General features: G+C 45.8%; 1 protein-coding gene across 4 annotated transcripts in view; it reads right to left on the reverse strand.

Moving 5' to 3' along the window:
- LOC111875779 (Krueppel-like factor luna) overlaps nt 1–12,337 on the reverse strand; it is a 284,213-nt gene that overhangs the window by 255,745 nt on the left and 16,131 nt on the right. Inside the window, exon 1 of one of the 4 annotated variants that reach the window (XM_023872304.2) lies at nt 3,777–3,795. The exons of the other annotated variants lie outside the window; for them this stretch is intronic. The gene's annotated coding sequence lies outside the window, so the exon portion shown is untranslated. Of the gene's footprint in view, nt 1–3,776; nt 3,796–12,337 lie in introns of those variants that run through there. 4 annotated transcript variants of the gene reach the window in all.

A 12,337-nucleotide genomic window follows, 5' to 3' on the forward strand; every position in this document is an offset into this window, starting at 1 on the left:
CTGCGTGGCCACTACAACACACACATCACTTAAACGGCCTCGTGAATTCTCAAAATGATATAAGAGTTCCATTAAACAAGCACATCTTTCTTCCTACACGACATAACTCTACAATAAATACACAACAAAAGCAACAGAACAAAGTCCACTCCACCCGGCGTCAGTGTCTGACACATTACATCATTGTTGTATTTTAGCTTCCTGTTGCACTGATTCATGTCCATGATGTGTATTTATGCTAGCCGTCTTACAGTGCACACAATTTCACCTTTCTATTCAATATTACACTACATGTTTCGGCACTAATGTGCCATCTTCAGGTGTGTCTCTATGCACGTCAAACTACTGCACTGCATGCCATGACGTCTTCATTCTAAAATGACTAAAATGTGTATGCGTCATGTATAACAATAAATTCTAAATGTTAAAACCTTTCGGGATTCGTCATCCTTACGTCGTATGTCAATACGCGAATCACGCCAATCCTCCTCTGTGGGAGCACTCTTCCTACATTCATGTGTATTGTGTTCTTTGTTGTGTCTTGCTCCTGTGACTGTGTGCGCTGTACTGCACATTAGTGCCGAAACATGTAGTGTAAAAGTGAAGAGAAAGGTGAAATTGTGTGCACTGTAAGACGGCTAGCATAAATACACATCATGGACATTATATCATTCTAAACAAAGCTCCTACGAAATGTTGGCACTCACCTACCAGAGTACACGGCGTCATAAACCATAAGATAAACAAAAGCCTTGGTTTTAGTCCTCAAGCGAAATATACCGACCGAGCGACCGCCGCTTGTCGGCAAAGTTAGGGCCAAATTTAGCGCATAGTGTGTGTCGCGTGGTCAGTGCAGCGGATCCCTACGGCCGTTAATCTCGGTTTTCTAGACCGGAGCCGCTACTTCCTTGCAATAGCTCCTCAATTTCCTCACGAGGCTCAGTGGACCTCGTTCCAGATCCAGTTCATTCATCTGTAATCTGTCAAGACGACAGGTCCACAGTCTCTTCCAAAACGGTTTCTCCACTTGATGCGATCGAGAGCTTTCTCCTTCAAATGAAAATATCCTCTTCTGTCCCAAAGGTCATCCAGCATCTTCTTGTCTTCTTATCACTTCTATTCGCCCCTCTATCTTTCTTCAATAACTTCTTTTAGAAGGCAGTTACCGCGTAAGATGTGATCAATCCAATTAGCCTTCCGTTTTCTTATTTCGTGTAGGACATTCCTCTGCTCACTGACTCTAAATAACACTTCTTCATTTCTCACATAATCGGCCCAACTGATCTTCTCCATCCTTCTCCAACACCACATTTCGAAGCTTTCCATGTGTTTCTGATCTACTGCCCTAAGAGTCCAAGTTTCAGCCCCATACAAAGCAATGCTCCAAATGTAGCATTTCACTAGTTTCTTTCTCAAATTTAAGTCCAATTTGCTGGTAAAAAGATTCTTCCTTGCTAAATGCAGCTTTTGCCATGGCAATCCTAGATTTAATTTCACACATACACCTTCCATCATCTGTTAACAAGCTACCCAAATATTCAAAATATTTCACATTCTCCAGTTGCTTTTTGGTCTATATTTATTGTGACTGGGGTTGGTTGTCTGGATATTTTCATTACTTTTGTTTTTTCCACATTCATTTCCATGCCACAGCACCTTCCAATTTCGATTAGTCTATCAATCATGCCCTGTAGCACAGTTTCTTCCTTAGCCATTAACACAAGGTCATCTGCATATTTCACAGTTTGAATAATTTGCCCTCCTAATTTGAAGTCTCCAAGCCCGTCCAGAGCTTCTTTGGTAAGGCATTCGCTGTACAAGTTGAACTTCTCAGAAAATCTGGTAACGACGAGAATCGAACCCGAACCTCTGGATCTGTAGTCAGGAACTCCGACTACTAGACAACAGGGGTGGTCAAAACCATAAGATCATATTCTACATTTTCACCGATGAGATAAAACTCAAAAGACTTATCTCACCCACTCTTGGTCAAGAATGTAATCATTCTCAAATCAATCAGATTTCAAGTTTTCATATGACCTGATGATGGACGTAGTAGGTTCCTCGAAACGTTGATCATAACCAGAATATAAGGTGTCACCTTCCAGAAGAATTCAGCCCTAATTTTCACGTGCGTGACACTTTCGACATGGACTACGTCACATCAAAAGAGGTCGAACCACGTTACGTTCATTTGTACCTTATTTACCAAGACTGCCAGCCGCGCTGACCACTACACGGCGTCATCCCATGTCCAGTACGACCGGATATGACGCCCAACGTTGGAGTCTAATCGACGACCTCCTAAAGAGAAACCGCTTGAGCCAAATCTTTGCTTCAGATTTTCTGAATAAACTTACGTACACGCGTCTCCTCTCAGCCGTGTGATTGCTAATAACTAAACTAAACTGACTCAATTCATGTTCATTTACGTGCGAACTTAACAGCCCAGAGGCCAACAATAATGTGACGTGACGCCCGAAAGCCGGAACAGTGAACTCAGAGAATACGTCCATTTCTATGCAACTGCACGATAAACCCATTTCTGCGGGAACGAATCCGCGAGCAACAACAGAGAAATTGTTAGGTACCGGTGCTATCCCTTGGGTCAGCCGCGGGGCTATATAACGAGGAACCGGCGCAGCTAGAATAAGAACTGCACCGAGCTCTGGAGATGGCAGCCGAAGGTTATCGAAAAGAAACGGCATGAAAGGAATTGGACTGTGCAAAGACTTCATACGTGCTACAGTGGCAGTGAGACAGTTACAAATCCGTTGCCAGGATACGACTAGTGAAGACTGAGAACACTAGTGCGTGTGTAACGCTGAACTGTTCAGCGATAGCGCTGTAACCAACCAACACAAAACCCGTTTAATAGTCACGCACCCCTACAAGTGAAAACAATAATAATAAAAATTAGAGTGATCAAGTCGAGGAGGATGAGATGGGCAGAGCATGTAGCACGAATGGAGAAGAATGCCACAAGTGGGAAAGCCAGATGGAAAGAGCCCACTGGGAAGACCAAAACATAGGTGGGTGGACAATATTAAATGGATCTTAGAGATACAGGATGGAATGGCATGGATTGGGTTGATCTGGCTCAGGATATGGGCCAGTGGAGGGTTCTTGTGAAAACGGTAATGAACCTTCGGTTTCCCTAAAATGCTGGGAACTCCTTGAGTAGCTGCACCGTTGAGGCTTCTCAAGAAGGGCTCAGCTCCATAAGTGAATGAGTGAATAATAAGAACAATGCATACGTATAAACATTTTCCGCGACATAGATTATATGTAACTATATCAAAGATGCTAATTCACACACACATTTGACACCTTTAAAAGTGTCCTGAAGTCTTCTAAGGCGGTTACTTCCAAAGGACGTAAACTTAATTCAGCTGTAATGAAAGCTTAAAAGTCTTGCTTTCCGAAACGTCTTTGAGACTACGTCAAACCTTGAGAGTAGGCACCATCACGGAAAAAAAATCGTGTGCGTTGAATGGGACCTCCAGTATAGTGACTTTGGTGTCCCGCCGTATGTTTAAAACAGAATTTAGTACAAATATTATGTTTTGGGACATTATCCATGGTCCTGTCTTTATCTAAAAACGGAAACGTTGTGCTCTGAAAAATAAACAGGGCGGTGTTTTTAGGTAAAGACAGGACGATGGATAATGTCCCAAAACATAACATTTGTACTCACAAACTTGTAGATTCATTTAGAATCTAGTGATTTTGTAATGATGACGTAGCGATTACGTTACCATCTGATGATGACTCACTCTCAAGGACAGTGTAGACCAGTGTAGACAGTCTACATATCAACAGCCTCCTCTTCGTATGTACCACGGACACAAGACGAAGACTTGCTGTAACCACAAATCTATTCGAATGCGCATACAAGACGTAGAGTGGGGTTCACTATGGGTGAGGGGGGCAAAGTATGAATAATTTTTTCTTTGCCACACTTCATCTCCCCCCCCCCCCTTTCCTTGCTTTTATTTTCTTTTATTTTCCTTCCGCTTACTGCCTCTGACTCCCACTACTCTCTCCAGATCTCCAAATTCCTTCCACTGACTCCGATGACGAACTGCCCTCAGGACTAAGCCAGACCTGCGCAGTAACCGTAAAGAAGAAGAAAATTACTTGATAAGCCTGATTATGTTTTGTAAACGTGATTGGGATTAGCCCGTCCTAAGGGGCCCAAGTGAGTAGGTGTCTTCTCCCCCCTTCCCATTTGGACGGAAACAGATCCAGTTTCCGAAACGTCGTGTTTTCTACTCTCTAGAATACCGGACAGTGGAAAAAGTCCAAAACACAGTAATTCTGTGTTGTACACCATCGTCCGAACCCTTCAGAATCTGCTTGTATCTAAAACATCTCCGAGGATGTCATCATGAACTAGTGACGTGTTTCATTACGTCATTATTCTAACATGAGACGGCCACCCAAATCGCTTATTGAGCACACAGCACGTATGACGTAAACCCCCCTCCCCCAAAAAAAAGATATATTGAGCCATACAACAGAGTATTACGCTTATGGCAGCAAATGCCAATCGCAAGAAATATATTTGTCCAGTCATCCGTGAATTAATGACACTGCATCAACTACAAAGGTACATAACAGAATAACAGCAAAAAGTATGAGAAAGTATTATTTCTATCTCCCGGACTCGAAGCCTGTTCCTCTCCATATATTCGATGCTGATACTACACCCACAGAGGGATGCAAGCGAATGTTCAACACTCACGTCGCATCTTTTTAATAATTCATTTAACGACGCACTCAACAGCTGATGGGACCGCCTCTGTGGTTCGTGGTCAGAGTTCCTGGGTTCGATTCCCGGCGCTACCAGATTTTCTGAGAAGTAATGGGTCTGGAACGGGGTCCACTCAGACTCGTGAGGATAACTCCGAAGTTACTTTAAGGAAATAGCGGCTCCGGTCTAGAAAACCGAGATCAACGGCCGTGAGGATTCGTTGTGCTGACCACGCGACACCCTCTATCCGCAAAAGTTGGCACTAACTTCGCCCACAAGCGGCGGTTCTTCGGTCGGTATAATTCGCTTGCGCACTAAAGACACGGAGTTTGTCTCAACAGCTGAGACTATAAGGCAATTGAATGACCAGCTAATAATGGACAGCATAGTGACAAAATGTGAGGCATTACCTTCACACTAAGTGGAAGGACTGAAGAAAACCATGAGAATTAGGATACCAGCCCTCGGGGCCGATATTCGAACACGGCTCCTCCGAATTCGAATCAGGAGTATAAACCATTTGACTGTTACGTGATGTGGTTGCTTTTGGTTGACTCCATATGGACATTATGTTATATCAACCCTTTACAGCACAGTGGTAAATACATGTACCACCTATCATGTAAAAGTATCTATTGGACACAAGTGAGTAGGTTTTATGAGTACGTGAGGACGGGGGCAGAATCTAGTCTCCGAAACGCTGAATTTTGAAAAAGAAACAGGACGGTTTTTGAAAAAATAGACAAGACGATGGATAATGCCCCAAAAACATAATGCTTGTAGTATGTACCACCTGATTTACTACTGAGAAACTTTGCATCTTGGCCTCAGAATATGCGTGTTTGTAGCATTATTTCCCTAATATCATTAATGGGTTGGCGATGCAGTGTTCCCTGTGAGGTAGGAACCAAACCGTTGAACATTATTTAGATTAACTTCCTGCTTCCAAGGATTAAAGCAGTACATTGCTATATGAACTGATACTCCGGGAGAAGACACCGGCAGGCTGAACAACAAATGTTTACTTACCAGGGACTCAATTTGGCCCAGCCATAGTCAAATCATAAAATCCAATATTGAAACAATACAAAATACGGGTTTAGAGGTCTTACAAATAAGCATTTTTCGCGAATATGAAGACGGCCAAAGTCACAGACTATTCTTGCAGATCCATCTTCCGGAAAAAATCTGTACTACCCGAAACCAAAGTATGCAGTACGCGATAGCGAAGTTGGTTTAGACACTACGCTACAAGCCGGAAGGTCGCGGGTTCGAGTCCCGATAGTTTTCTTTCAACTCCCCTAATCCTTCCAGCCGCACCATGGTCCTGGGGTCGAGTCAGCCTCTAACAGAAATGAGTACCAGTGATCTCCCTGGGGGGTAAAGGGCGGCCGGCGCGTAAGGCTGATAACCTCACCGCCATCTGTGAGCCGATTGTCTAGAGAAAATGTGGGAGCCTCGACGTCTCACAATACTATGGGTCTTCACGGCCTGCTACTGTGATAACTTAGTTATATATAATCTCACGCAGCATCAAAACGATTCTCTAATTTATCAAGAAATGTAATTTTGTCTTCAAAGCGTCTACTGATGATTTCTAGGAAATCACCACCGTCCCTTAGATCTGTTTCATCTGCATGTTGGCGTAACCTACGACATTAAACTAACTTTTGAGGGATTGCGGGTGATAGTTGCTGATGAGGAAACTCACCAATACATGCATGGACTCAGCAGGAGTCAAAACACACAATGTCAAAAGTTAGTACTTCCGGTAACTGGAACTCCTCAACAACGATGCTTTCAAAAGTTTTAATAAGTTCTCCATACTTATTCATGCGTATCGATTTGTCTTGCAGGAGACATGTTAACATTTAAAATTATGGAAAATAATTCCCTTCGATATTCAGGAAGCACCTTGTTAATCTTTCAGCCCAGATATTCCTGATTCATGGCAATCTGCTGACGTCATCTTCGCAGATCCAAGCCACGCCAATTCAGACACGGCACAAAAACAGCATTTGAATCTCTCTCAGCCGTAGCTATGAAAAAGTAGGGCTTTCTGGGTTGTGACGCCGTGCAGATCGGAGGAATATATCGCCTCAATCTTCAGGATCGATTTTGACCCAGCAAGAAGCCATCAGAACCGTACGCGATATGCTAAAACCGCTGAAAAGTATACGTTCCTCCGAAACGGCGGACTCTCTTCGAACTACACGGCGTCACAACCCAAAGGACCGAACTCTTTATTACACATTTTTACTAAGCATCAACATTATAAATTATTTATTCGACAATCAGCCCACCATTCCATGATGCACCGAGTGGCCCAAAAACATGTATACACTCTTCAACGTACGAGATTTCTGATTAAATAATATATTGGTAGAGCTTTGTTTCGTTCATTCATTCACTCACTCACTCACTCACTCACTCATGGAGCTGAGCCCTTCTTGAGAAGCNGTGCAGCTTCTCAAGAACTTCCACAGCATTTATGGAACGCGAAAGTTCATTATCATGTCCACAAGAGCTCTCCACTGGTTACTATCCTGAGCCAGATCAATCCGATCCATACCATCCCGTCCTATATCTCTAAACTCCATTTTAATATTGTCCGCCCACCTATGTTTTGGTCTTCCAAGTGGTCTCTTTCCTTCTGGCTTTCCCTTCTATATCCTACATGCATTCCTCTTCTCCCCCATTCTTGCTACATGCCCTGACCATCTCATCCTCCTTGACCTGATCATTCTAATTATACTTGGAAAAGAGTACAAGTTATGAAGCTCCACGCAGCTTTAGATCAGCTCTGAAAATATTTGTAGATTAATTCAGACATTTTCAAACTTGAACCGACGATATATCAGCATATACATTATCTGAGCAGAAACCTCATACGTTCATGTGTGTACACCTTTTTGGGGCCCTTCTGTATAATCCGAGTCAAGGTTAGCGTTATCATCTCCACACGTGAGCGAAAAGCCGGGTTCAATCCTAGGCCAGTTCACGTGAGTTTAGTGGTGGACATGTTCCGTGTTTCCCTGCCAATACTTGTTCCACAGAACGAACCATTTCTCTCATAAATCATCCGAGGCTGGTACAGTCAACCCAAGTACCAAGGGACTCGGTCCCACCTAGCCTTAAGAATAAAATGGATTCTTTCGTAAAAAGGTAACAGGCCGTGGAGGCCCACAGGGTTGTGAGACGTCGAGGCTCCCACATTTTCTAGAGAATCGGCTCACAGATGGCGGTGAGGTTGTCAGCCTTACGCGCAGGCTGCCTTTTACCCCCCTAGGAAGTTTCCTGGTACTGATTTCTGTTAGAGGCTCAGTCGGCCCCAGGGCCATAGTGCGGCTGGAAGGATTAGGTCAAGTGAAATATCCAATGACTTCATCGGGAATCAAACCCGCGACCTTCCGGCTTCGAGCATAATATCTCAACCAACTACGCTACCGCGCAGTTTTATACGATGCTCAAATATGTTTATTCTGTTTCAAACCCTCCTGAGTTCAGTCGCGGCCTAATGAACCCGCTATCTCCCTCCCCATGGCACTGAACCCCACAGGCTTAGGGGCTGTAATGCAGCTGTCCCATTTATACCTCCATACGCGTTAACTTACCTCCACCTCCGGTTCGTACGCACTACAACGGCGCTACAATGGACGGTTCATCCCTTTAATCCCCGGGTTCGAGCCCTGATTGGCAGGTATTAACTATTAGTTAAGTGATATTTGAGTGCCACTGGATTATATTTGAAAAGGGACACAGTGTGCGAGCGATCCTTACGCAAGACAAGTGAGCGTTTCATTACAAACAGCCCGTTGAAATCAACGGGATACTGCATGCATCTTGTTTCTTTGCAGACGATTCTACGGCGTTGTCAGTATCAAGATTATATGGCGCTCAAACGTGGGACTGATGAACTGGTAAAGATCTGGAAGGATGAGGTCGGGGCCTAATGGAGGCACTATCCCGACTTTGAGGGACTGAGTAAAACTATGAAACACAACAACTGGAATAGTATATGTTCTTGTCGAAATTCGAACCTAGCACTTCCTGAATTAACAGGAAAAACGGATAACACCAAGTTCCTCTGAAACGTCCGTAACCATGTACGAAACTACACAGCTCAAGGCATGTCACATAACCGAGCAGGTTCGCTTGGCGGTAATATTTTAGATTTCCGTATTCGGAAGGCCCGGGCCACCGACAATCTTGTTCCAAGATTTCGTGGTATTCCTCAGTCCATCTGGGGAACGGGCAGGAAGGGACCGAAAACGCTTTCAAATCATTTCCAATTACAGAGTAATCAGCCTACATTTGAAGCAAGGGAGTCCAAGCAAGTGTCGGGATAGCTCAGTCGGTATAGTGGCTGGCTACGGGCTGGACGTGAGGAGCCGGGATAGCGCAGTCAGTATAGCGACTGGCTACGGGCTGGACGTGAGGAGCCGGGATAGCGCAGTCAGTATAGCGACTGGCTACGGGCTGGACGTGAGGAGCCGGGATAGCGCAGTCGGTATAGCGACTGGCTACGGGCTGGACGTGAGGAGCCGGGATAGCGCAGTCGGTATAGCGACTGGCTACGGGCTGGACGTGAGGAGCCGGGATAGCGCAGTCGGTATAGCGACTGGCTACGGGCTGGACGTGAGGAGCCGGGATAGCGCAGTCGGTATAGCGACTGGCTACGGGCTGGACGTGAGGAGCCGGGATAGCGCAGTCGGTATAGCGACTGGCTACGGGCTGGACGTGAGGAGCCGGGATAGCGCAGTCGGTATAGCGACTGGCTACGGGCTGGACGTGAGGAGCCGGGATAGCGCAGTCGGTATAGCGACTGGCTACGGGCTGGACGTGAGGAGCCGGGATAGCGCAGTCGGTATAGCGACTGGCTACGGGCTGGACGTGAGGAGCCGGGATAGCGCAGTCGGTATAGCGACTGGCTACGGGCTGGACGTGAGGAGCCGGGATAGCGCAGTCGGTATAGCGACTGGCTACGGGCTGGACGTGAGGAGCCGGGATAGCGCAGTCGGTATAGCGACTGGCTACGGGCTGGACGTGAGGAGCCGGGATAGCGCAGTCGGTATAGCGACTGGCTACGGGCTGGACGTGAGGAGCCGGGATAGCGCAGTCGGTATAGCGACTGGCTACGGCCTGAGCGTGAGGAGCCGGGATAGCGCAGTCGGTATAGCGACTGGCTACGGGCTGGACGACCGAGGGGTCAGAGTTCGAGTCCGGGTAGGAGCAAGAGTTTGCTCTTCTCCACGTCATCCAACCTCCTATTCGATTTCACAAAAGAATCGTCCGTGTCTCTGTGAAGCTGACACGCAGACACGCGGGCATTACAGGGTACGTCACAATGGCACTTAGTCTCTGTGTACGGAACGTAAGTTAAACTCAACTACGTCACTGAAGTAGCATTCATTTCTGCCCATTCGAACATCACGCCACTCAGTTTTGCCCCCTGCACCGTACTTCGGCTAGGAACACACACAGCGACATCGGTCGTACGACGTCCGTACGGTTCATGCCGCATCAAGTAGTAGAATATAAAGTGTAGTCTTAGCTTTCATACGTGACATCTACCGTACGGCAGTCGGAGAGCAAAGAAATGTATCTGGTCGCTCTACTGTGAAAAGGAGGTTGTACGGCAAAATAATCGTACGACATTTTTCCGTACGACCGATGTCGCAGTGTGTGTTCCTACCCTATGGGTTCACTTAGCACCCCAGTTCTTTCTGCTGCCTATATTCATGCCACTTAATGTCCTGCTGACAGAAGCAGCAGATTTATATGAAAAGTTAGCAAGGATCTACCAGAAGACAGTAATGTTCGTTATAAAAAGATAAGGTTATCCCTGCGCTTAACTAAGTAAACACTAGCCATGAAGGCACATGGGGGGGGTGGATGTATAGATCCACGTATCCTTTACATCGGTATTAGTTGGAGGTGAGTGGTCAGCTTCACGCCCCAGCCGCATTAACCCCTGGGAAAAACTCCCCGGTATTCACCGGATAGGAGGCTAGTTCTGAACGAAGTGAAGAAGAGAAAATTCTCGACCCTACAGGGACTCGAACTCTGAACCTTCGGTCGTCCGCCCAATAGCCATTCGCTATACCTACTACGCTATCCCGGCTCCTAATATTCGTTATAAGGGTAATTTAATCTAGTGCTCTTCCATTCTCTTTACATACTTATATGCCTATCCACTGCCAATCCATTCATCTCCACGTTTCCTTTTGTCTCTCTCTCTCTCTCTACCTGAATTCATTTCCTTATTTCCTTCCTTCTCTTAAGCGCGTTCCCCCTCATAACGTTTTATTACCCGGAGAACATTTAATTTCACTGCGTTACGTTGCGTTAGAGTTGGCAGTGCGTTAAATAAGGCCGCTGTTACCTGCGAGTTATAGTTGGGCGGCTCGCGTGAATCTCTTAGTTCCCTTGCTCACAGCGTGAACACGTGCGTGCAGTAAACACGGGCAAATGAAGGCGCGATAGGAAGAACCGCAAATCCAAACCTCCATATTTTAGCCTACTTTCCTTAATTCTAAAAAAATTAGGCTTATGACACCACCTTGCTGTCTGTCTGCGTGTATCGGTCCGTGTCTGTCCATCTAGCTGTGTATCCTTCATGATTTTTGTTACAAGGCTTATGAGATCACCTTGCTGTCTGTGTGTCTGTCCTTCCCAATCCCTAATTTTTAGTTTTCTGTATGGTTCATGTAGTATCAAAGGAAAGTAAGCGAGTAATTCTTCACAGAACTTCTTGTTATTAGTCTCCCCCTTCCCCCTTTTCTCCTTCCTCTTCTTCAAGCCTTTCTCATGTCACTTGCCGTCTGCCATGCTTGCGCTGTTTGCATAACCCGACACACAGCAACGATATTCGCGTGAGCACTGAACACGCAACACTCGGCGATTTTCATTTCTGCGGAATTTTACGAATTGCCCCTCTCTCACTCCTCCGACCTCCCTTCTCATGCTCAACCCCCGGAAACGCAGCTCGCTGGGGGCGAAATGGCATCGTCTATATACAGCAGAAAGAAAATGGCCTTCCATCTGACGAAATAGCGCCTGGCCACACAAAGAAACGCGCGCGCGCGTGTGAGGGAGGGTGATGACCAGATCATAAAAATCTCGTATCCCAGTAATTGTCTCCTATTGGAGATCCATGATGTGTACACAATGATGAGCCCCAATTTCGGAAAGGACTGGCACAACGGCACACAAGCGGGAGAGCAGATGATAATGTAATGAAATTCAGACGCACTCGGGAAATATGCCAAACTCTTCACTCTTCAAACGTCATTCACATAACCGAAACTTGTTGCCGGCGTAGCTCAGTAATCCCTTCTGATCCTCAACGCATAATTCCGAAACTCATGCACTGTAGTAAGAGGAAAGAAGATGATGAAGGAAGATAAAAGGATTGGGAATTAAAAGGAAGGAGAAGAGGGAAAAGTAATAGATAAAATGGGATGATGTAGAAGGAAGAGAAGATGGGGACAGGAGGGGAAGAGAAGACGAGTGGAACTGCAAGAAGATGGAGAAGGGAAATAAGAGAATGCAGAGGAAAAGAAGATTTAAGAATGAATG

This window comes from Cryptotermes secundus, unplaced genomic scaffold (genome assembly GCF_002891405.2).
Source record: "Cryptotermes secundus unplaced genomic scaffold, Csec_1.0 scaffold1307, whole genome shotgun sequence".
Taxonomy (NCBI): Eukaryota; Metazoa; Arthropoda; class Insecta; order Blattodea; family Kalotermitidae; genus Cryptotermes; species Cryptotermes secundus.